The following is a 24582-nucleotide window of genomic DNA, read 5'->3' as shown; positions in this document are numbered from 1 at the left end:
AATTATCAGACTGATTTTTCAGAAAATAAATTATATATGTCATTTTCTAGTAAGTTTTTGATAGTTTCAACTAAAAATAATAGATTCTAAAGAATTTTCTAAGTTAAAAAAGAAAACAGACAAGAAAATGTCTGGCAATGCTAATTTGGATTAAATTTGTTTAGAAAAAACACGTTATACAATCTTTGAAGTACAATCTATTATGGTTAAAGAAAAGCACTTGGATTATCTGGTTCTTAATTTATATTTTAAACAAAAGTAAAAGCACACGTATTTTGCATACTTATTTAATTATGTCTATTCATTTTTCATCTTAGTCATGTGATTTTCAGAAGCGATTTCCACAGATATAAGTAGCTTTAATCTCCATGTATTGAAATATCAGTGAAAAATAAACACTTCCCGTTTAATGGCTTTAACTAGAGAAATGCTTATGTTGATTAATGTCTATCAAGTTTTCCTTGATTTACTTGGAATGTGTTTTTCCTACAAACGAATAAAACATTAATGACTCACAAAAAAAAAGATTATAAGGTGAAAATGTAGAAATACATACAATTTCTCATTAACTTTATAAATTGCCAGAGATTTAAGGATTTATAAAATATTAAAAGGATTTTGGAATTGTAGACTCTTACCTCTCTACTTGGAAGTTTGATAGAATCTTTATAAGCAAGAGACTCTGTGATAGACCCCTTTGTGGATATAGATGGAATGAATACATAGAGCTTAACCTATAATCCAAAATTCAGCAGGAGAAGACCGGCCATCAGGTAAACATTTTACTTTCTGTAGCTTAGCTAGAAATACATTGACCTTAATCCAACCATTGAGAATATCATTGACTTCCAGAGTTTGGGTGTTTTTTAATTTTATTATTATTATTATTATTGCTTATTTGTTTGTGTGTTTCTAGCGAATTCTCCTTATCTGATTCTCTGACCCTATTTTGGTAACCTGTCTTTTATATTTCCAATCTCATTTCCTGCTTTTTGCATCACTTTTCATCAGGTATTGATTTCTGTATTCCTAGCCATAAGCAGCTAACCTAAATGTCATTCTTGACAATGCTTTGTATCTAATAATTGATTTTAATGGTCTTGGAACTGTACAATACTTTGACTATACACGCAACATTGAAGTTCAACAAAAGAACCCATGTTCCTTTCCCTAACTCAATAAATATTTAGATAGGGTAATCTACTGGGAAGAGAGTAATGTGGTTTCTGTAAGGGGATATTATAGTCGTCTAGTAGCATTCTTTGAAGAGGTAACTTAATAGATAAATAAGGGGCGGGCATGGTGGCTCATGCCTGTAATTCCAACACTTTGGGAAGCCGAGGCCAGTATGGATCACCTGAGGACAGAAGGTCAAGACCAGCCTGACCAATATGGTGAAACCCCATCTCTATTAAAAATACAAAAATTAGCCAGGCATGGTGGCATGCACCTGTAATCTCAGCTACTTGGGAAGCTGAGACAGGAGAATTGTTTGAGCCCAGGAGGTGGAGGTTGCAGTAAGCTGAGATCACACCACCACACTCCAGACTGGGCAACAGAACAAGACTCCGTCTCAAAAGAAATAAAAGAAAAATAGATAAATAAGGACAACAAGCAAAGGTAAAGTGCCTAGACTTTAAATTCAGATGTTCAAACCAAAGATTATCTTAAAGGTGAATCACTCACTATCGCATTACACAATTAGCAGCCCTCTGTATCCATGGGTTCCTCTTCCATGGATTCAACCAACCATAGATCAAAAATCTTCAGGAAAAAAAATGCATCAGTACTGAACACATATCGATGCATTTTTTCTTGTAATATTCCTAAAACAACACAGTATAACAACTATTTACATAATTTACATATTACATATCTTTGCTGTATTAGATTATAATGATTTAAGAGATGATATAAAGTATACAGAAGCATGTGCATAGGTTACATGCAAATACTTTATCAGAGACTTGAGCCACTGTAGATTTTGGTATGCTCCAGAGGTCCTGAAACTAACACCCCCACAGATACTGAAGGACCACTATATTCACAGAAAATATTTTATCATGGATTAAAAATATATATTAGTGCAAAAAATTAGAGCCTGAATTTTAGAAGAATCTATGCAATGGGAGAGATGTCACAGAGATCAGTACTGAGATTAACTTTGATCAATACTTTTTTTTTTGAGCCAGGGTCCCACTGCAGTGGCATGATCAAAGCTCATGATCATTGTAGCCTCAATCTCTCAGGCTCAAGCCATCCTCCCACCTCAACCTCCTGGGTAGCTGGATCTACAGGCATACCACCACACCTCGCCTGGCTAATTTTTTATTATTTATTTATTTATTTATTCTGAGTCAGAGTCTTGCTCTGTCGCCCAGGCTGGAGTGCAGTGGCATGATCTTGGCTCACTGCAACCTCTGCCTCCCAGGTTCAAGTGATTCTCCTGCCTCAGACTCCCGAGTAGCTGGGATTACAGGTGCCCATCATCATGCCCAGCTAATTTGTTTGTATTTTTTTTAGTAGAGACGGGTTTCACCATGTTGGGCAGGCTAGTCTGGAACTCCTGACCTCAAGTGATCTACCCACTTTGGCCTCCCAAAGTGCTAGGATTCATGCCTGTAGCCACCATGCCCAGCAATAATTTTTGAAATAGAAGATGACTATAGAGTATCATTTCATAATTTAAAAATGACTTACCAGTGGTGAATTATGAAGATAAGGAAAAAGTTTGGGAAATTTCACAAGGTAGGCAGTTGGACAGAAATGTAAGATATCAGCTTCTTGATAAGAAAAGTAAGGTCCTATTTATGAGCTAAATTGTGTTTCCTGAAGATTCATATGCTAAAATCCTAAACCCTAGTACCTCAGAGTGTGACCATATTTAGAGACAACATCTTTAAGGAGATAATTAAGTTAAAATGAGGCCAGTTAGGGTGAGCCATTGTTCACAACAGAAGCCATGCTTTCCTTAAGGTTAAACACAGTTCCTTCAAATTTTTCTCTTTAACTCTTGGTTGCCACTCTGTGCTGCGAAACTGCTACATGATTGCATTTCAATATTAAGTATGTAAGCCAGTGAGTAAAGCACTACAGTATTTCGTGAATCTACTAATGGAGAAGATCATATCAGTACTATTATTTCAGTACAGAAATTCAAAGGTAATGCATACAGAAATAGAGATCATAAAATACAGTTATTTTAAATTATTTTTACACTAAAAACTAATTTAGTCATTGTGCTCCAGACATTAAGTGCATTAATAAGTACATGCTTCAAAGTTTTTCTCCTTTTTCTATTCCTTCCCCATCCCCCACAAAAAAAAAGTGAGAGAAAATTTTCTAGATCTAATCTAGAAAAGACAAGACACCTTTTGTGAATGCTAAGTAGGGAGACTTAGGAAATGAAGAGAGAAAAGACCCTAATGGTCTCAGAAACTGTATAAAAAATAATTCTACAGCTGAAGTATTTGGGCACTTTTTTTTTTCTTTTTTCTTTTTTTTTTTTTTTTTTTTTGAGACGGAGTCTCCGTCTGTCACCCAGGCTAGAGTGCAGTGGCACAATCTTGGCTCACTGCAACCTCTGTCTCCCAGAGTCAAGCCATTCTTGTGCCTCAGCCTCCCAAGTAGCTGGGATTAAAGACATGCACCACCACTAATTTTTGTACTGTTAGTAGAGATGGGTTATCACCATGTTGGCCAGGCTGGTCTTGAATTCCTAACCTCAGGTGATCCACCCACCTTGGCCTCCCAAAGTGCTGGGATTACAGGCGTGAGTCATGGTGCCAGTCAGATTCCATAAATTTTGATTAACTATTATTTTCTTAGAATGTATGACCTATTGCCAAATTCACCACTTCATTGTCACATTTTTCTTTTTAATCAATAGGGAGAAGATTGTTACATAGGAATTGAATTTGTTTTACTGAAAATTGGAATTGAATTAGTTCAGATAATATCCTTAACTTTCTTATCTCTCTCCATTCACTTTCAATTATTCAAATTATAACAAGTTCCATTGGAAAAGATGCATACTTTCACCTTCTCTTTGAATTAAAGGTAATCTGAAATAAATTGATTGCTTCTGCTAAATAGACAAATAGAATTACTAAGTATTATCAGATTTCAAATAACACTAACAGAATATGTACACAGGTAAGACTCATTTAGCATTATTTAAAATCTCATTTTTTAAAAATGTGATAATGGAGACAAATTTGCTATTAAATAATTTATTTGCAATGCATAAATGCCCTTAGTGGTCAATCCTATTTGGGTTTGAGAAAAACATGACATTTTCAAGTTATCTTAATTGGTGTAGGTCTAAAGATACGGAAGGGAAGTAAGAACCAAGAGGCTGTGTCTTAGCAACTACTCAGCCAGCAGCTGGAACTGTAGCTCATTCAGAACACACAATGCAGAGGACCGATAGCAGCTCTTCCACTCAACAGCAACATCTGCAAAGATCCATTCAGCAGTAAACTTCTGTTGCTTTCTATGACAAGGATTCCCAACTTGTAAGTGGGTTGATTTCAGTCTCTGCTTGTAACTCTGTATCCTCCAGCACTATTCTCTCCACTTGTCTTCTCTCCACCTCAAGGTCTGTGTTAGCTTTTACTGTCTTGTGACTTCTGAAGCCTCAATGTGTCTCTAGTTTCTGCTCACTTAAGTTTCCCTCCAAACTCCCAAGGGAGATCTGCTTTATAGTTAGTCAACATCCAATATTGACCATTCTTGCTGGGCAGAGTTTAGTAACATTTCATGGGCTGGTAGCCAGGGTTTTAGCTATCTTTGTCTCAAAGGTTAATCCTTGAACTAAGTCAGCTGACCCAGGAAAGCAGGAGTCACATGATGTAAAGCATAATGGCCCTAGGAGCAGAGAAACACTCAGCTGTCTTTCATAGATGAAGTCTTTGGACACGGAAGGACAATGGGCATGGGTGGACGCACAGAGCGACATGGTCTCCTCTCCAGTGTAAGTCTTCTTTTGAGGAATCAATGATACTAAAGTTTATTTTTAAAAATTATAAAACAATAATGCTGGTTTCATCCTCCATCCCAAAATTCCAAGTAATTATATTCAAGTACTGTATAACAACATTTTGGTCAACAATGGACCACATATAAAACAGTGGTCCCATAAGATTATAATAGTGGAGGGGCATGGACCAGAAATCTGAGAGAGGTCAAGCACACCCAGGCCAGGTGCCCCGCCACAGGTACTCCGGTCCTGATATGCAGTAGGAGGGGCACAGTGTTAGAAGCCCCTTCCTCAGTGCTGCCAACCAGACACCCAGCCCATGGCGAACCCTGGCCTTGGGGCTGCTCCTGGCCCTGGGCCTGCCTCTGCTGCGGGCCTGCTAAGGCCCAGCCTTGAGACAAACCTCCACAGCAGGGTCCCCTTCTGTAAATGAGAGCAGCACTATTATGCCCACCAGTTCTAGCTCCAATGGGGCCCTATCTCAGGGGCATTACTGCTATCGTGTGGACTTCTCCATCCTGACCACCCTGCTCCTGGCTGTGGGGCTGGAACTACGAGTGCAGAAGCTTCGGGAGAAGCATAGATGGAGGCGGAAACCTACCCGCCCAGCAGCAAGGAACAGGTGGGTGCCCATGCACCACTGACCCTCAACTTCAAGTTGTCTCTGGAGGAGTAGCAGCTCATCTGAACACTGGTGTCAGAGGCCTTTGAACCAAAGTGACTCCATCTTGAATAGGGGCTGGGTAAAATTGGTAAACGAGTTAAGAAGAAATTACTTAGGCAGATAATGAGGGTATGGAAGTCCTCGGGAAGGTTGTGCTTTTAATGAAAAGCAGCCCCAAATTACTTTTCCTTTCTAATGAAGAGCAGCCTATAAAATCGAGCTGCAGACATAAATTGGCAGTTGTGCCAATCATGTTCAAGATGGTGACTCCATCTTCTCTTCTTTTTTTGAGATGGAGTCTCACTCTGTCGTCCAGGCTGGAGTGCAGTGGCACCATCTTGGCACACCACAACCTCTACCTCCTGAGTTTAAGCTATTCTGTCTCAGCTTCTCCTCACCCACCTGTAGCTGAGATTACAGGTGTGCGCCACAAAGCCCGGCTGAATTTTTTTGTATTTTTAGTAGAGAGGGGATTTTACCATGTTGGTCAGGCTGGTCTCGAACTCTTGGCCTCAAGTGATCTACCTGCTTCAGCCTCCCAAAGTGCTGAGATTACAGGCTTGAGCCACTGCACCTGGCCCATCTTCCCTTCTTCTATACAGTAAGGAACAGACAAGATGGCGCTGGTTAACTGGAAAGCCCATTTGCATAATAAGATTAGGATGGGGCAACCAGCCTTACCACAAGCACTATGAAAACATCATACCTGATCGAACCAATCTGTGAGCCCTACGTAAATCAAACACTGCCTCCTCAAACCTGACTATAAAATCTGGCCCATCCACTGCTGGCAGGTCTTTCTTCTCAGAAGTCCCCTCTCTCTCAACAGAGCTGTTTTACTTTCTTTTCTTCTGCTTATTAAACCTTTGCTCCTAAACTCCTCATGTGTGTCTGTGTCCTAAATTTTCCTGGCACCAGATAACAAACCCCAGGTATATACCCCAGACAATGTAGCCGCTTCAAAATGAAGCTGAGATCTACTGGGCTGCATTCCCATGAGGTTAGGTATTCTAAGTCACAGGAGGAGATAGGAGGTCTGCAAAAGATGCAAGTCACAAAGACCTTGCAAATAAAACAGGTTGCAACTGGGTGCAGTGGCTCACACCTGTAATCCCAGCACTTTGGGAGGCCGAGGTGGGCGGATCACCTGAAGTCAGGAGTTTGAGAACAGCCTGGCCAATATGGTGAAACCTGTCTCTACTAAAAATACAATAATTAGCTGAGCATGGTGGGTGCCTGTAATCCCAGCTACTCAGGAGGCTGAGGCAAGAGAATCACTTGAAACCGGGAGGCAGAGGTTGCAGTGAGCTGAGATCACGCCACTGCACTCCAGCCTGGGCAACAGAGCGAGACTCTGTCTCAACAGTAATAATAATAATAATTAATAATAAAACAGGTTGCAGTAAAGAAGCTGGCCAAAACCCACCAAACCAAGATGGAGATGAAAGTGACCTCTGGTGGTCCTCACTGCTCATGATATGCTAGTTATAATGCATTTATAATGCATTGGCATGCTAAAAGACACTCCCACTGGCATCATTATGGCTTACAAATGCCATGGTAATGTCAGGAAGTTACTCTGTATGGTTTAAAAGGGGGAGAAACCCTCAGTTCCAGGGGAATTGCCCACCCCTTTCCTGGAAAACTCATGAATAATCCACCCCTCATTTAGCATATAATCAAGAAATAACCGTAAAAATAACCACCAGCCCTCGGGGCTGCTCTGCCTATGGTATAGCCATTCTTTATTCCTTTACCTTCTTAATGAATTTGCTTTCACTTTACTCAATGGATTCACCTTGAATTCTTTTTTGCACGAGATCCAAGAACTCTCTCTTGGGGTCCGGATCAAGACCCCTTTCTGGTAACACTAGGGCCCACTGCATCCACTGCCACTGCCCAGGACTGCCGGGTGCTGGCTTCCGGTATACAGCAGCTGCCACCACCTCTGACAGCTCAGAAGGACTTGCAGGAGGGGCTGGGGGCACCCGCCTGGCAGGCACTCGGCTATGCCTGCAGCTGAGGGTGTCAGGGCTAGGGATCCACCTCCTCACTTGTAGAACCATCTTCCCTCTGTGTGCATGGCAGGCCTGACAACTCCCTCTTCTTTCTTTCAGTTCTCCCATGCAGTTGAGGCCTAGGTCCCTCAGGACTCCAAGAAGAAAAGTGTGGGGCTGCCTGCCCATCTAGTTCCCCTCTCCTCCATTTGTCCCACTTCATGGCTGTGTGACCTTGGGGAAAGGTAGAGCTCTCTCTGGGCAATCAGATCCATCCAGTTCTTAAGAATAGCAGGGAAGAAGGTGTTTCAAAGACTGCTCCTGAGGGCAAAGGAGGGTAGGGCTGCTAACTTTTATATACTTATACACAATTAATAGTGACGTATAATAAAGTTTGTTTGTTTTTGAGCTGGTGGAGTCATTAGCCAAGATGGAAGACACAAATGCAGAGGAATTGTAAGGCTGTAAGGATCCTAGGGTATTGAGGGGCTTCCTGGAACTCCCTTTTAGGAGCCAGTTAAAGAGGCTGCCCTTGGAGGGTGAGAGGTGGGTAGGTTGTGCTCCCCTCCAGAGAAAGGGCCTTAGAGAAATTCACCAGGAAAAACCAGCTTCTGACTCTTGTGGCTTTATTGAAGGACAGGAGTCTCCTCCCGACCCTTGATCCTTAACTGTCAAAGCACTTCAGATCAGCCACTCTGGGGGCTGGCTCCTGGCCTGGGGCTCTTGCTGGTTGCTTGTAGGTGACAGAATTCAGGCCTCCCAGTTCTTCTAGTGACTGGAAGTGAGTGTGCTCTACTAGCAGGACCTTGGGAGGCTGGGCTCTGCGGTTCTCTGGAGAACTAGAATCTGGGGAAGGATCAAGAGGCTGGACTGTCTGGGCAATATCAAAGTTGGACTTTGTAGGGGCTGGAATTTGGGGGCTTTCTGGAGGGCTGGGCTGGGTGGGCACAGTGGAGAGCCTGGAACTGGGGCTCATCTGGGCTCTAGAATCTTTGGCTGCCTTGTAGGGAGGGGAGGGATAAAGGATTAAGGACTCTGTGAGAAGAGAGTGTTCGGGGTCCCCTCCACTACTTGGGTCTGCAGGAGCTATTGAGGACTGAGATGGAGAAATGACTTCTTGGTCAGCCTCTAGGACAGCTAGGACTTGAGATTCCTTGAGGAGGAGCTTGTAGCATCCACAGGTGAGGTATTTTGCAGAGACGGCAGGTCTGTAGGCAGGGATAGGGGCTGAAGCTCCTCTGGCAGTTTCTCATTGTCTAGTTGCCATCTTGCTCTTCCTGGTGTATTGGGCTGGGCAGGGTGGAGAGATAGGCAAGTTGTTGACCTTTAGATGGCAGAGGGGTTGGCAAGTTGGATAGACCATTAGGGTAAAACTTGGGGAGGAGGCAGGGCATCCACCAGGATGAATCAGCTGTCTAGGTCCCCTCCGTGACAGCAGTTTAAACTCTGGCCTGGTCTCAGGCTGTCTGCACTCTTGGCTCCAACACTCCAACTGTCCAGAATCTCACTCAACAAATCCAGTTATTCGCTAGACCTCAAGATGCTGCTGCTTATAGCTTCTTTTGCCCATAGATCCCCCTCATCCTCAGGACTCAGAGGAGGTGTTCTGGGTGATGATGGGCAGTCTTAGGTATTTGCCTGAGAGCCCCAGCCCTGGCCAGGCTGCTCTGGAGTTTGGGGACCCTTATCCCCATCAGTTGTGGCCTCCTGCTTTCAATATTGGTGCTCCCCTTTAGATTTGCCCCTCCCTTGGGGGCTCAGAAGGTTCCACTTCCAGCTGGAGTCTCCTGCTGGGGTGGAGGGGCTGGTTCTGCAAAGCGGGGGGAATGACAGGACCTCAGGAGCTGCAGAATCAGGGGGCTGAGGCTTGTTAGAAGAGGGTGAGTGTAAAGTGGGTGCCAAATATTAGGGTAAGTGATGAGGGAGGCAAGATGTCTGGATGGAGACTGTGGTGGGTGGAGGATTCAGTGATAATACCAAGTGTGTCTATGGTGGAAGGGGTGTTCTCACCTGTTAAAAGTGCTGAGTGACAGGCAGGTGCTGCTACAGGTGATCTGAGTGGCTGGTGAGGGCTGGGCCCTCACCTACCACCTCCTCTGGAGGCCAGAATCCCCATCTGAGGAAGAGAATGCCTGAGCTGGAGCCCCTCCCATACCCCCCAGACATTAGCCTTTGGCTGGTCTTACCTTATACATTAGCAGGCTCTGCATCCCCCTCAAGCTACTCTTGGCCTATGGAAGCACGAAGGGAGAATTACACCTGAGGCTGATTGGACCCTGAGCATTTCAGAGCTCAATCCTCTTATCTCAAAAGACAGCTTCATCTTGCCATCTGTCCATCTCTGTGTCTCAAATATGTTCACAACCCCCCATGCACCATCTAAGAAATCAACACAAACTTTCACTCCTTTGGCTAATACAAAAGGAGTATTCCAGGAGGAAATAATCCCCACATAAAATGGAAAGTGGCAAAACAACATTGTACAAGTGTTCATGGCTCAAAACCATAAAGTATAAAATCACGTGAACAATTTTGAGCTGCAAAAGTTGGCTCCAGGAAACTTGTGGGCTTGGGAGGAAAAAAAAAACCCACATAAGGGCAAAAGCTGGGATTATATGGTCCAAGGACAAAGGATGTTTGCCAGTGAATCTTGGTTGTCAATTTTAAAGAAGCAGGCTATGATTCTGACAAAAATGAGCATGATAAATGGAAAATAAAAGTGGGAAGACTTGTTAATAGAAAAAAAAGATTATGGGCTGGGTGTCGTGGCTCACACCTGTAATCCCAGCACTTTGGGAGGCCAAGGAGGCTGGATCACTTGAGGTCAGAAGTTTTTGAGACCAACCTGGCCAACATGGCGAAACCCCATCTCTACTAAAAATACAAAAATTAGCTGGACATGGTGGCACACCTGTAATTATGCCTGTAATTACAGCTGTAATCCCAGCTACTCGGAAGGCTGAGGCATGAGAATCACTTTAACCTGGGAGGCAGAGGTTGCAATGAGCCAAGATCGTGCCACTGCACTCCAGCCTGGGCAACAGAGTAAAACTGCGTCTCACAAGAAAAAAGAAGAAGACGACGACGACGAAAAGAAAGCAAGAAAGAAAAGATTATAATGAAGCTGAAAAAAATGTATTGCCTAGTGATATCATAGCTGTCATAATGTTGCAAGGCAATACATTATTCGCATGTTTGTAGGGATACTGGTGTGAACAAACCTACTGCATTGCCAGTCATATACAAGTATAGTATGTACAATTATGTACAGTACATAAAACTTGATAATAAATGTTACTTATTTATATATTTACTATACTATATTTTTAGTTGTTATTTTAGAGTACACTATTTATTAAAGAAAAAAGTTAACTGTAAAACAGATTCAGGCAGGTCCTTCAGGATGTATTCCAGAAGAAGGCATTGCCATCACAGGAGATGACAGACAGCTCTATGTGTGTTATTGCCCTTGAAGATCTTGAAATGGGAAAAAACGTGGAGGAGGAAGCCAATGATATCAATGACCCTGACCCTGTGTAGGTTTTAGGGTACTGTGTGTACTTATGTCTTAGTTTTTAACAAAAATGCTTTAAAAGTAAAAAATACATGTAAAAATAGAAAAAAAGCTTTTAGAATAAGGATATAAGAAAGAAAATGTTTTTGTTTGACTGTACAATGTGTTTGTGTTTTAAGCTAAGCGTTATTACAAAAGAGTAAAAAATTTGAAAAAATTATAAAGTTGATAAAGTAAAAAAGTTATAGTAAGCTGAGGTTAATTTATTATTGAAGGAAGAATAATTTTGAAAAATAAATTTAGTGTAGCCTAAATGTGCAATGTGTATAAAATCTATAGTAGTGTACAGTAATACCTTAGACTTTCACATTCACTCACCACTCACTCACTGACTTACCCAGAAAAACTTGCCGTTTTGCAAGCTCCATTCATGGTAGCATTTTTTTAATACATATTTTTTTCTTTTGAGATAGGGTTTTGCTCCTGTTACCCAAGCTAAAGTGCAGTGGCAAGATCACTACTCTTGCAGCCTGAACCTCCTGGGCTCAAGCGATCCTCAGACTTCAGCCTCCCAAGTAGATGAGATCACAAGTACATGCCATGACACATGGCTAGTTTTCAAAAACTTTTGTAGAGACAGGGTCTCCCTATCTTGTCGAGGCTGGTCTCAAGCTCCTAGGCTCCAGTGGTCCTTCTGCCTCAGACTCCCAAAGTGATGGGATTACAAACATGAGTTATCGCACATGGCCTCATTTTTTAAAAATATTTTACACCATATTTTTACTGTACCTCTTCTATGCTTGGATACACAGATACTTATCATTGTGTTACCATTGCCTACAGTATTCAGTACAGTAATGTGCTATACAGGTTTGTAACCTCGGAGCAATATGTTATACCTTATAGCCTAGGTATGTAGTAAGCTAGGTTTGTGTAAATCTAGGTTTGTGTAAATACACTCTATGATTTTCATACAATGAAATCACCTAATGACACATTTCTCAGAATATAGCTGCATCATTTAGCAACACATAACAGTATCAAATTTTTTTTTTTTTTTTTTTTTTTTGGAGATGGAGTTTCGCTCTTGTCACCCAGGGTGGAGTACAGTGGCACCATCTTGGCTCACTGCAACCTCCGCCTCCCAGGTTCAAGCTATTCTCCTGCCTCAGCCTCCCAAGTAGCTGGGATTACAGGTGTCTGCCACCACGCCCAGCTACTTGTTGTATTTTCAGTAGAGATGGGGTTTCACCATGTTGGGCAGGCTGATCTTGAACTCCTGACCTCAGGTGATCCACCCGCCTCAGCCTCCCAAAGTGCTGGAATTACAGGCATGAGCCACTGCGCCCGGCCATTATTTTCTATTTTTTAGTGATGGAATCTCTCTCTGTCATCCAGGCTGGAGTACAGTGGCACAGTCATAGCTCACTGCAGCCTTAAATTCCTGAGCTCAAGGAATCCTCTCACCTCAGTCTCCTGTGTAGCAGGGACTACAGGTGCATGCCATCACACCCAGCTATATTTATTTATTTATTTATTTACTTACTTACTTATTTATTTATTTATTTTGTAGAGATACAGTCTGGCTATGTTGCCCAGACTGATTGGTCTTGAGCTCCTGGCCTCAAGTGATCTTCCCATTTCAGCCTCCCAATACACTAAATTATTTTTAGGGTTTTCTTGTTCTTAACATAGACTTAATTCTCTGTTAATGTGTTTCTACATAATTTTGATATAGACTTCAAATTTATTGCAAAAATAGTCCTCATTTTGTTTATCTTTTAATATTCAGTATCATGAAGATGGCCTGGCATATAAAGGGTAATAAATACATGTTAGTTGAATCAAGTCCATGAAACAAGTAAATAATGACAGAAACATTTGTATTGATGTCACTAAAGACAGCCTCAACTTCAAGCCTGGTAAATGAGAAAACTTGCTTGGCAGGGGCAGGACCCCTGGGCATCCGGTCTACTGGGAAGGTGCACTGTTAACAGAAGGGCAAGAACATTTCCTTATAAGCTGTAAACTTCTTCAGGAGTCTAAGAAAGTGGGAGGGACACAGGTAGGAATATAGCAGAGGTCCTACCAAAAGATGGATAAAGTGCACCTCCAGGACATTTAATGAGCAGGCCATCTCGCTAGATAACCGTAGACATCCTCCTGGCTTAATGTAAGATGAAATACAGTCAAGGACTCCACATGAACATATTCATGCTCTATCTTCTAAATGTGGTTTCTGTAAATGTTGCAATGTAAATACATGCATATCTCTACTAATCTTTAAGGTAATGATACTGTGTTTGGGGGCATTTCATATAGAGATTGCACCAAACTGGCACCATTGTTACCCAATCATCCAAAAAATAAATATTATGTACAATAAAACATAAATTCCAGTCGGGAGTGGTGGCTCATGCCTGTAATCCCAGCACTTTGGGAAGCTGAGGTGGGCGGATCACCTGAGGTCAGGAGTTCGAGACCAGCCTGGACAACATGGTGAAATCCTGTTCTACTAAAAACACAAAATTAGCTGGGCATGGTGATGGGCACCTGTAATCCTAGCTACTTGGGAGGCTGATGCAGGAGAATCACTTGAATCCAGGAGGTGGAGGTTGCAACAAGCTGAAATGGCACCATTGCACTGTAGCCTGGGTGACAAGAGCAAGACTGTGTTTAAAAAAAAACAGTAATTGAATATTAATAAATATTTGATAAGCCCATTATTATAATGTAATTGGACTTTTATACCAACCTGTCATAAGCAAATTCAATAAATTTTTCCATACCTATGTCCTTCTTATGCACAAGGATAAACTCAGAGTTCTCCAATTATTAAGATTTAGTTATAAAACCAGTTTAAGCACGGGATTTCAAACCAGCCTGGGTAACATAGAGAGACCTCATCTTTGCTAAAAATTAAAAAAAAAAGAAATTAGCTGGGCATGGTGGCACATGCCTGTGGTCCCAGCTACTTGGGAGATTGAGGTGGGAGGATTACTTGAATCCAGGAAGTCAAGGCTGCAGTGAGCCATGATCATGCCACTGCACTCCAGCCCGGGCAACAGAACAAAAATGTGTCTCAAAAAAAAAAAAAAAAAAAAAAAGCAATTAGTTACAAAACTAAGGTACAGGTTAATTCAAAAAGTGAATAATTAATAAATACAAAAATAACAAGTTTATAACCATCACAACATGTCCATTAATCAAACTAAGAATGACAAGGGCAGAAAATTTTGAGGTTATGTAAAAAGCAAACTACTTTGGAAGAATGCAACTTGCAAAAGGCAAAATTTAAACCACTCTATTCATGAATTGCCTAGCTGTAAGTGGGAAGGATCAGTAGGAATACATGCCATGATCTATAATATCAGCCATGGGCATGCAGGTGAAAATTGTGCCACGTCTTTCACCTTTGGCCTAATATCTGGTTTAGCTCTAGAGAAGTCTGTGTTAAAATGTATGCAACTGGAGCATGCAGTGAAGATGACAGGGCAAAAGGCTGATTTAAGATTTTCTATTGGTCAGGGTTACATAAGTAAACAGATGGCACACCTAAAGGTTTAATCAAAGAAAGCTTAATGAAGGTAGTACTTACCAACATGTGAAAAGGGATTAAGGCAACTGACAAGGAGGAGTAAAACTCCCAGTGACGAGCAACTGTAAGCAGCCATTACTACTGCTAAGCATGAAGGCGTGAGCAGCAACTAGAACTCTTGCTGCTAGCTGTAGAGGAGCTCTTGTTTTCTTGAAGACGTAGGAGGTGAAAAAATACTATGAGAGTGACAAGGTGAAGGTGGATGTGGAAGTTTTATGAGAGTGTATTTTTTTTAGTCAATTTAAAGTGAGAAATTTAGCTCATGAACGAAATACATAGCTGTCAGGCAACTGAAAACCATTGAGCCTGTTGAACATAAATTCTTAGTGAATTCTGCACTCTTGCGTCTTTTCTCCAGTAGTGTTCAGATAGCCAGAAGCAAGCTTGGAGAAAATATGTGGATTCACCCCATGTTGCTTTCACCAAGAAGATATGACGGAAAGTTAGAAAAATAATGTTTAATATTTTTACAAGAGAGTAATTTAAGAACTTGACCATGACATCCAAGATAGATAAGGAAGAGCCCTGACTGATAGAGGAAAGAGTAAGAATCAAAGTCCTGAAGATTCTTATCTCTTCTAAAAACTTTTACCATAAAAGTACTTGAACACATAAGCTGAAATAATAAGGGACTTTGGTCAGGAAGTGGACTATTTGAATTAGTGACTTTGGAGTAGATCCTGCCTGGTGATTTTCAGTCTCTAAATGTAATTTTGGAATAGATATATAATTGGAGCAGGCAGGTCATTGGAAATGAGAAGTTAATAATTGAGCAATCTGGAAATTAGCTGGGTGATGTGACGATAAATCTCATGTGTCAACTTGACTAGGCCATAGTACCCAGATATTTGGGCAAACGCCAACCTAAATGTAGCTATGAAGGGTTTTTTGTTTTTCTTTTTTAAGATGAGATTAACATTTAAATAAGTAGACTTTTGATAAAGCAGATTACCTCCATAATGTGGGTGGGGCTCATCCAGTCAACTGAAGGTCTTAGGAAAAAACTGAGGTACCCCAAAAAATAAGAAATTTTATTTCCAAACTGCCTTCAGAATCAAGCTGCAACATCAACTATTTCCTGGCTCCCCAGCCTGCCACCTATCCTGTAGATTTTATGCTTGCCAGGCCCCACAATGGTGAAGGCAATGAGATACACTTGTTTACATGTATCAGGTTACATGAGAGACTTGCTAGTCTCTCTCTTTCTCTCTCTCTCTCTCTCTCTCTCTCTCTCTCTCTCTCTCTCTCTCTCTTTCTCTCCATTGCTGGCTTTTAAGAAGCAAGCTGCCATGAGTTCTACAACCACAAGGAAATGAATTTTGCCAACAACCCATTAGAGCTTGGAGAAATATATTTCCCTAATAAGAATCCAGTCCTAGATGACACTTTAATTGCAGCCTGTGAGACCCTAAGCGAAGGACCTAGCTAAGCCATGCCCAGACTCCTAGGAGATGCTCAGAAACAGAGATAATAAATGTGTGCTTTAAGCCACTAAGTTTGTAGTAATTTATTACATAGCAATAGATAAATTATATACAACTTAAAATGCAATCATGGACACTTTGATACAAATGTGTTAACTTAAATTTCCTCAAAAAATATGAATTACCAAAGTTTACTCAAAAAGAAATAGATAATATTAATATATGGAATCTACAAAAAAAAACCTAGAACTAATATGTAAGCTTAGTAAGATTTCTATTTATGATAGAAATCTTAGTCTGTTCAGGTTTCTATAATAAAATACTATCAAGTAGGTTATACACAACAGTTTATTACTCACAGTTCTGGAGGTTGATAAATTCAAGATCAGGATACTAGCAGATCCAGTGTCTGGTGAGGGACCACTTCCTTGTAGATGGACATCTTCTCCCTGGAATTTCATACAACAAAAGGGTCAAACAAGCTCTCTGGGGTCCCTTTTATAAGTACACTAATACCATTCATGAGGGGATCACCAAAGGCCCCATCTCCTAATGTCATAACCTTAGGAGTTAGAATTTCAACTAACTTTTATGGGGGAGACATAAACATCCAGTCCATTGCAATGACCAATATACAAAAAAAAATTTTTTTTAAGTATTTCTATATACTAGCAGCAAATAATCAGGATTAAGTATTTCAAAATATATTTGTTTTTCTTTGAGATGGAGTCTCACTCTATTGCCCAGGCTGGAGTGCAATAGTGCAATCATGGCTCATTGCAGTCTCGAACTCCTGGGCTCAAGTGATCCTCCCGCCTCAGCCTCCCAAGTAACTAGGACTATAGGTGCACATCACCATGCCCAGCTAATTTTTAAAATATTTTGTAGAGACAGGATCATGCTATGTTACCCAGGCTAATCTCAAATTTCTGCCCTCAAGTGGTATTCCTGCCTCAGTCTCCCAAAGCACTGAGATTATAGGTGTGAGCCACTGTGCCCAACCAAAAATATTTTTCATAGTATCATAAATATATGAAATATTTAGGGATATATCTCACCAAAGATGTTAAATATTTCTTTAGATTAATGTAATCTTTCTTTAGATACATTAATAACCACCAAATGTAATCTATTCAGTCTATTCAGGCTTTTTAAGATAGTTTTACATGTATCTAAACTTCTTGATCAAGTATTCACTTTATACAATTATCAGAAACAACCAATTTATATTTTGCTAAGTTTTAATGATTTCTAACCATTATGGCAGTTCTTAAATACCAGATTTGGGGTCAGATGATCTTATTTTAAATTCCAGCTCTGACAGTTAATAGCTGTATAATCTAAGACAAAAATTCTGGATCTCAGTTCCCACATTTATAAAATTGGGATAATAATACTTAATAGCTCAGACGGCCTTGTGTTTTTATACAAACTCTGAGACTTTCTTGCTACATGATTTGGGTCATGTTAAATATTTATGGTCTTTAGGTATTACCTCAGCCAGGTGTGGTGGCTCACACCTGTAAACCCAGCACTTTGGGAGGTTGAGGTGGGCAGATCACTTGAGGTCAGGAGTTCAAGACCAGCCTGGCCAACATGGCGAAACCCCATCTCAACTAAAAATACAAAAATTAGCCAGGTGTGGTGGTGAGTGCCTGTAATCCCAGCTATTCAGGAGGCTGAGGCAGGGAGAACTGCTTGAACCCAGGAAGCGGAGGTTGCAGTGAGCCAAGATAGCGCTATGCACTCCAGCCTGGGCAACAGAACAAGACTCCATCTCAAAAAAAAAAAAAAAGTAAAATAAAATAATAAGGTATTACCTCATCGATAAAATAGTACCTGTCTCTTAATATGGCTATGAAGATACAATGACATAAAATATTTTAAAATGACTTAGAATAGTACCTGGCACTCAATACATGTTAACTTTTATAATGTTCACAAAAACGGGTACAGGTTTGACACACATAAAGTATCATAATGTTGATGGCTAAGTCTTTTTTCCTATTATCTATAATTGGGCCATTCTAAACTCAGTAAAGTATACATATTTGTCAAAATGTTTTAACTTTGTATAGACATTCATTTAATCAAAAGTGGGACTCTATAATATTATAAAATTGAGTAAAGTCTTTGTGGAATGTTTATATTAACTTTTAATAAGACTCTGAAATGAGATACCTGAGATCATTAGTTTTTCAAACTTTGTTTAGCAGCAGAACCTTTTTTCAACTAAAATCTTATTCAGAAGATCAATATATAAATATAAATCAACTGTATAAAGCCAATAAAAGTTTTTCAGTTGAACTGTAAACCCACAAGGCTAATACAATTTGGGCATTTATTATGTGCTAGGTGCAATTCTAAAATTATACCAACCCCAGTATTGGCTCTGGGGCTTCTTTCTTGGAACCATAAAGTGCAATGAACACAGTTTAAAACCTGCTCTTTTGAAATTGTTAAGCTAGTCAAGGACAAGAACCTATGACATGTGTTTTAACCAAGTATTTAGTATGGTATTGGGCATTTAATAGGTGTTGAAAAAAATTTGGTGGACTTGGGTAGCACAGAAAAAGCTAATGAAATCTTAATGACCCCACATGCTGTTAAATGGTTACTGCCTCATGCTCCAAACATACCACTTCCTCAGAGCAAAACCAGTTTTTTTCCAATTCCTAAGCAATGAGGTTTGGCATAAAGCTAGGCCAGAAATGTCAGTCCAGACTATTTCCTGGGGATATTTAGAGACGCCTATTGAGTTAGTAGGAAATGTAAATTGTGCCTAAAGTTATCTGGATTATTTCTCAGACACACAACTACAGTTCATCTCATCTCTGAAGTAGCCTCAAGACTCTAGAATTACTCCAAGGGCCTCTTCTTAAAATTGACTAGAAATTTTGCCAGCTCTCTAAAGAATAATATTGACTGTCCCAAAGATCTCTTGGTCAAAGTCTATATTCATGATTTGGAATTTTCCCAAGCACCAGGAATTACACTGTGAGCTAACATTTATGCAGACATTCTCCCAGTTACTTTCAGTTTTCGGTTCTGTTAGTTATCAAGTAAAGGGGATAGCAGGTAAGGAGAAAGTAGGCAAAGGCATCAGAGATAAGTTACACTAGGACATAGCCTTGGCTTGTGTGTCATCTTCCTTCTAAATGCCATTTCTCCTCCATTACTGAATTTTAAGATCTGTCCTTGAAGACAGAGACTTTGATCTATAGTTATATTGCACTGCTCACACTAGTAATGGTAATAAAAATAAAATGAATTTTTACTGAGGCCTTATGAAGTGCTTAATATTGTGCTAAGGCCAGGCATAGTGACTCACACCTGTAACCCCAGTACTTTGGGAGGCCTAGGAGGGAGGATCCTTTGAGCTCAGGAGTTTGAGCTAACCAAGGCAACATGGTCAGACTCTGGGTCTACAAAAAATGGTCCCCCTGCACTCCAGCCTGGGTGACAGAGTGAGACTCTGTCTCAATAAAGAACAAAAAAATTGTGCCAAAATACTTAAGTGCCATCAAATGTGCAAGTGTTCAATGAACATTTGGCAATTAACTCTAAAATAAAATATCTTATGCAGACATATTTCTGGGTAAGCAAACAAAACAAGTAGAAATAAAATGAGTTTTTATTTCTTCTTATACTAAAGGTAAAGAGAAAAACTTAAAATAATGAATTTTCAGGATTTTTTAGAGACTTGAAATGATGGCAGGTCGGGCGAAGTGGTTTACACCTGTAATCCCAGCACTTTGGGAGGCCGAGGTGGGCAGATCACTTGAGCTCAGGAGTTCGAGACCAGCCTGGCCAACATGGTGAAACCCTGCCTCTACTAAAAATACAAAAATTAGCTGGACATGGTGGCACAAGCCTGTAATCCCAGCTACTCAGGAGGTTGAGGCAGGAGAATCACTTGAATTGAGGAGGCGGAGGTTGCAAACCGAGATCGTGCCACTGCACTCCAGCCTGGGTAACAGAGTAAGACTCCGTCTCAAAAAAAAAAAAAAAAAGAAAGAAAGAAAGAAAGAAAGAAAGAAAGAAAGAAAGAAAGAAAGAAAGAAAGAAAGAAAGAAAGAAAGAAAGAAAGAAAGGAAGGAAGGAAGGAAGGAAGGAAGGAAGGAAGGAAGGAAGGAAGGAAGGAAGGAAGGAAGGAAGGAAGGAAGGAAGGAAAAAGGAAAAAAGAAAAGAAAAGGAATGAGGGCAAGTTAGAAAGAAGAAATTAATCATAAAATCATTTGCTAAAATAAGTCAATAAAGTGAGAACAATATAGGTGGTATCATAATCCCTATAAACCATTATACAAATCCTGAAAAAGTAAAAGCAGTTTCTGAATTAAAGTACCAGTGTTGAACACTCATATTAATAAAATATAAAGCAACACCATACATTACAGAAGTTATGCATTATCATGAAGATCTGTGTAATTAATAATAATCTATTATTATTTGACATCTAATTTTAGAGACACCATTGAAGCTTTACAAAATTAACTCTAAATGCAATTTCATTTCAACCAAGGAAACTGATAATCAAGAATAGTTATATTATTTTCCTAAATTTATACACTTTTCTTCTAAGAAATGGATACATAATATTATGAAATTAGTTTAAAAAGAAAGATTGGCTGACATTTATTACATAAATGGTTGTTTCTCCTAATATCTAATTTTTACTCCTCTCTTACTTAACTAGATTTGTGACTGATGACATTGCTTTATGAATAACATAAGCCCTGTTTTAACTAAGTGGATCATTGGGCTAGAAATAGAGATTCCTGTGCTGTATTTCTATCTCTGAGTAGTTCTGTGACCTTAGGCAAACTTCTCAGCAGGAATCTCAAATTATTCTAATTAAAACTAAAATGTCATTTTCCACCCACTATATGTATTGCATAAAGGTTGTGACATGATTATCCCTCTTTTTACAAATAATCGTTACTTCATATAAAGGCAAAGTGCCATAAAATTATTTCTACATTAATGTCATATTTAATAATCTGAAATGATTTCACCTTAATAGGATAAGATAGTAAGTGCAAACAGAATAGAATTCAGATTATCCTTTAAAGTTAGTAATTATTGTTAGAATATATGCTAGCTTTCGTGTATATATATAATTCATTTATGTTCAACTAAATCACCATGGCTATCTTGAATACTAGAGGCAAGAGAATTCACTATTATATTCACCAATATATTCAGTATCGGTGGCTGTTATTAAAGGCTTGGAATTAATATAAGGGGGCCAGCTGAGAAGACTGGCCACTGGAATCACAAACACTGCACTTCCTCTCCCATGTCCTGCTTCGTAACTAAGATCAAGTCACAGTATCTCAGCCTCAAGACATGAGGATAATAATGCTGTCTTAATTTTGTTTTGTTTTGTTTTGTTTTGTTTTGTTTCAGGAGAGTTAAATGAGCTTCTGGGTATAAACTATCTGGCACAGGGCCTGATGCACCTGAGGTGCTAATAAAAAAAAAGTTAGTCTTTATTCATTCAAGAAATCCTATGAGATCCTTAATCTTTTTGTTGTCACATATATCTGTAAAATATCCCCCCATTTCCTTGAGAACCTGTCATTAAATAGGTATAAAGTTTCAGTTATGTCAGATGAAAAAGTTCTAGGAGCCTGCTATACATTATAATGTATATCATGTTGTAGTCTTCAAAATTCTTAAGAGAGTAGATATGTATTCTTTAGAAAAAAAAAACCCAAAGGGACACAATGAAACTTTGGAAGGTGTTGAATATGTCTATTACCTTGACTATGGTAATGCTATTACCAGTGTTTGCATATGCAAAAACTAATAAAACTGTACACATTAAATATGTGCAGCTTTTTGTATATCAATTATCCCTTAATAAAGTTTTTTAAAAAAATAGAAAATGTGCTGGGTGCGATGGCGCATGCCTGTAACCCCAACACTTTCAGAGACAGTTCCCTTGAGCTCAGGAATTCGAGACCAGCCTGGGCAACAGGGCCAAATCCCATTTCTACAAAATATACAAAAATTAGCCTTGTGTGGTGGTGTGGGCCTGCAGTCCCAGCTACTCAGGAGGTTGATGTGGAAGGATTGTTTGAGACCAGGAAGCAGAGGTTGCAGTGAGCCAAGGTCATGCCACTACACTCCAGTTTGGGTGACAGAGCCAGACCCCCTTTAAAAAAAAATTAAATTAAATTAAATTAAAAATGAAAACTTTAAAAATTTAAAAATGGAGACTTTTTAAAATAAAGAATAAAATAAAATATTCCTATCTATTAGTTCATTTTCATACTGCCATAAAGAACTGCCCACGGGGCACAGTGGGTCACGCCTGTAATTCTAACACTTTGGGAGATAATTCCAACACTTTGGGAGGCTGAGGAAGGTGGATCGCCTCAGGTCAGGAGTTCAAGACCAGCCTGAGCAACATGGAGAAACCCTGTCTTTAATAAAAATACAAAAATTAGCCAGGCATGCTGGTATGCACCTGTAATCCCAGCTACTCAGGAGCTGAGGTAGAAGAATCTCTTGAACCCTAGAGGCAGAAGCTGCAGTGAGCTGAGATTGTGACACTGAACTCCAGCCTGAGAAACAGAGGGAGACTCCATCTCACAAAATAAAAAATAGAAATAACTGCCCAAGACTGGGTAGTTTATAAAGGAAAAAAGTTTAATTGACTCACAGTTCAGCATGGCTGGAGAAGCCTCAGGAAACTTACAATTACAGTGGAGCAAAGGAGAAGCAAGGCACCTTCTTCACAAGGCAGCAGGAAGGAGAAATGCCCAGAGAAGGGGAAAGAGCCCCTGATAAAACCCTCAAATCGTACAAGAACTCACTATCATGAGAACGGCATGGGCGAAAGCGCCCTCATGATCCAATTATTTCTACCTGGCCTCTCCCTTGACTCATGGGAATTATGGGGATTATGAGGACTATAATTCAAGGTGAGATTTGGGTAGGGACAGAAAGCCTAACCATATCAACTCCCATTTCTTGAGATACCTAGAGTGACTTCCATGGCATAAAAGTCAAAGAGCTTCCTCAATCAATTATGCTTTGCTACTTCATGAAGTTCTAAATTGTTGATGCATTTTACTGTGCACATTTTCCTTCCACACTCCCATAGAGGTTGAGTAAGTAGTGTTATGTGAACTCTCTTTCTTTAGATTCACCTGGGCATTTATTATTCTTTCATCTAATACCATCAAATACATGGAGAATGCATGCATTGGGAGGAGGCCATTCGTTTGATCTAATAGATTAAATAAAATAAAACATCCAAAATGAAGCAAAATGTCCTCATTCCCTATTTTCCTGACCATTGAGAAGAAAGCTCATAAGCTCATAAACCTAGATTATTTCATCTTTATCTCAGATTTCATCTTTCCCTTCCATTTCCAAGGGAGATTTTTTTTCTTTTTTCTTTTTTCTTTTTTTTCCCCAGAATATTTAGCTAAGGGTTGGCTCCATGGCTCATCTCTGAAAAAAAAAAAAAAAAAATTACTTAGAGGCAACATGATTCATTGCTACTGTCTCAAATGCTCCTAAGACAGAGAATCTTCTGCCAACACGGGCATACAGGTTTGAACTAAGCATTCCCTATAGAAGTGAGCAGTTAATGGTCCAAGAAAACATCAGATGGCATTGAGGGCCAAACTGAGAAATAATGAATATATAGATATATTTTTGACATCCTGTATCGCATCCTCCCTCAAGTAACTCAGTCTTTCTTTGCACTCCTTACACCCTTCAGGCTGCCACTAATAAATGAAATTTAAAATTCTTAGAGTAGCTGAATATGGGTTAAAATAAACTGAATCTGTTCATAAATAGAGTGGTTTACATATTTTGTACACACAACTTAAAAAATACGTAGTTTTTTTGTTTTTTTTTTTTTTTTTTGAGACGGAGTTTCGTTCTTGTTGCCGGGGCTGTAGTGCAATGGCGCAGTCTCGGCTCACTGCAACCTCCACCTCAGCAATTCTCCTGCCTCAGCCTCCAAAATAGATGGGATTACAGGCACCCACTACCATGCCCAGCTAATTTTTGTATTTTTAGTAGTGACGGGGTTTCACCATGTTGGCCAGGCTGGTCTTGAATTCCTGACCTCAAGTTATCTGCCCGCCTCAGCCTCCCAAGTGCTGGGATTGCAGGCATGAGCCGCTGCACCTGGTCTAAGTAGATATTTAAAGGAAATATATATATATACACACACACACACACTTTAAAAGTGTATGTACATACATATGTATACACACACACTTTAATGAAAGTTGAATTTACAGAAAAGAAATAAAATACACAGTCCTTATCAAAAACAGATGTGAAACAACATGAAAATACCCTCTTCTTTAACCTGTTTTGTGATGCTGCACCTGGCACCCTGCAAACCACAGTACTGCTTTGCCAGCTGACC

The 24582-nt window shown here is 39.8% G+C and overlaps 1 pseudogene; it reads right to left on the bottom strand.

Annotated features, from left to right (window-relative positions):
• Nucleotides 1–8306: 8306 nt before the first annotated feature.
• LOC104663151 lies at nt 8307–13293 on the bottom strand (annotated as a pseudogene).
• Between the last annotated feature and the right edge of the window lie 11289 nt (nt 13294–24582).

The sequence above is a fragment of the Rhinopithecus roxellana genome, chromosome 4, assembly GCF_007565055.1.
Source record: "Rhinopithecus roxellana isolate Shanxi Qingling chromosome 4, ASM756505v1, whole genome shotgun sequence".
Classification (NCBI taxonomy): domain Eukaryota; kingdom Metazoa; phylum Chordata; class Mammalia; order Primates; family Cercopithecidae; genus Rhinopithecus; species Rhinopithecus roxellana.
Note: the sequence above shows the minus strand (reverse complement) of the source record. Positions and strands in the feature narration are given on the sequence as shown.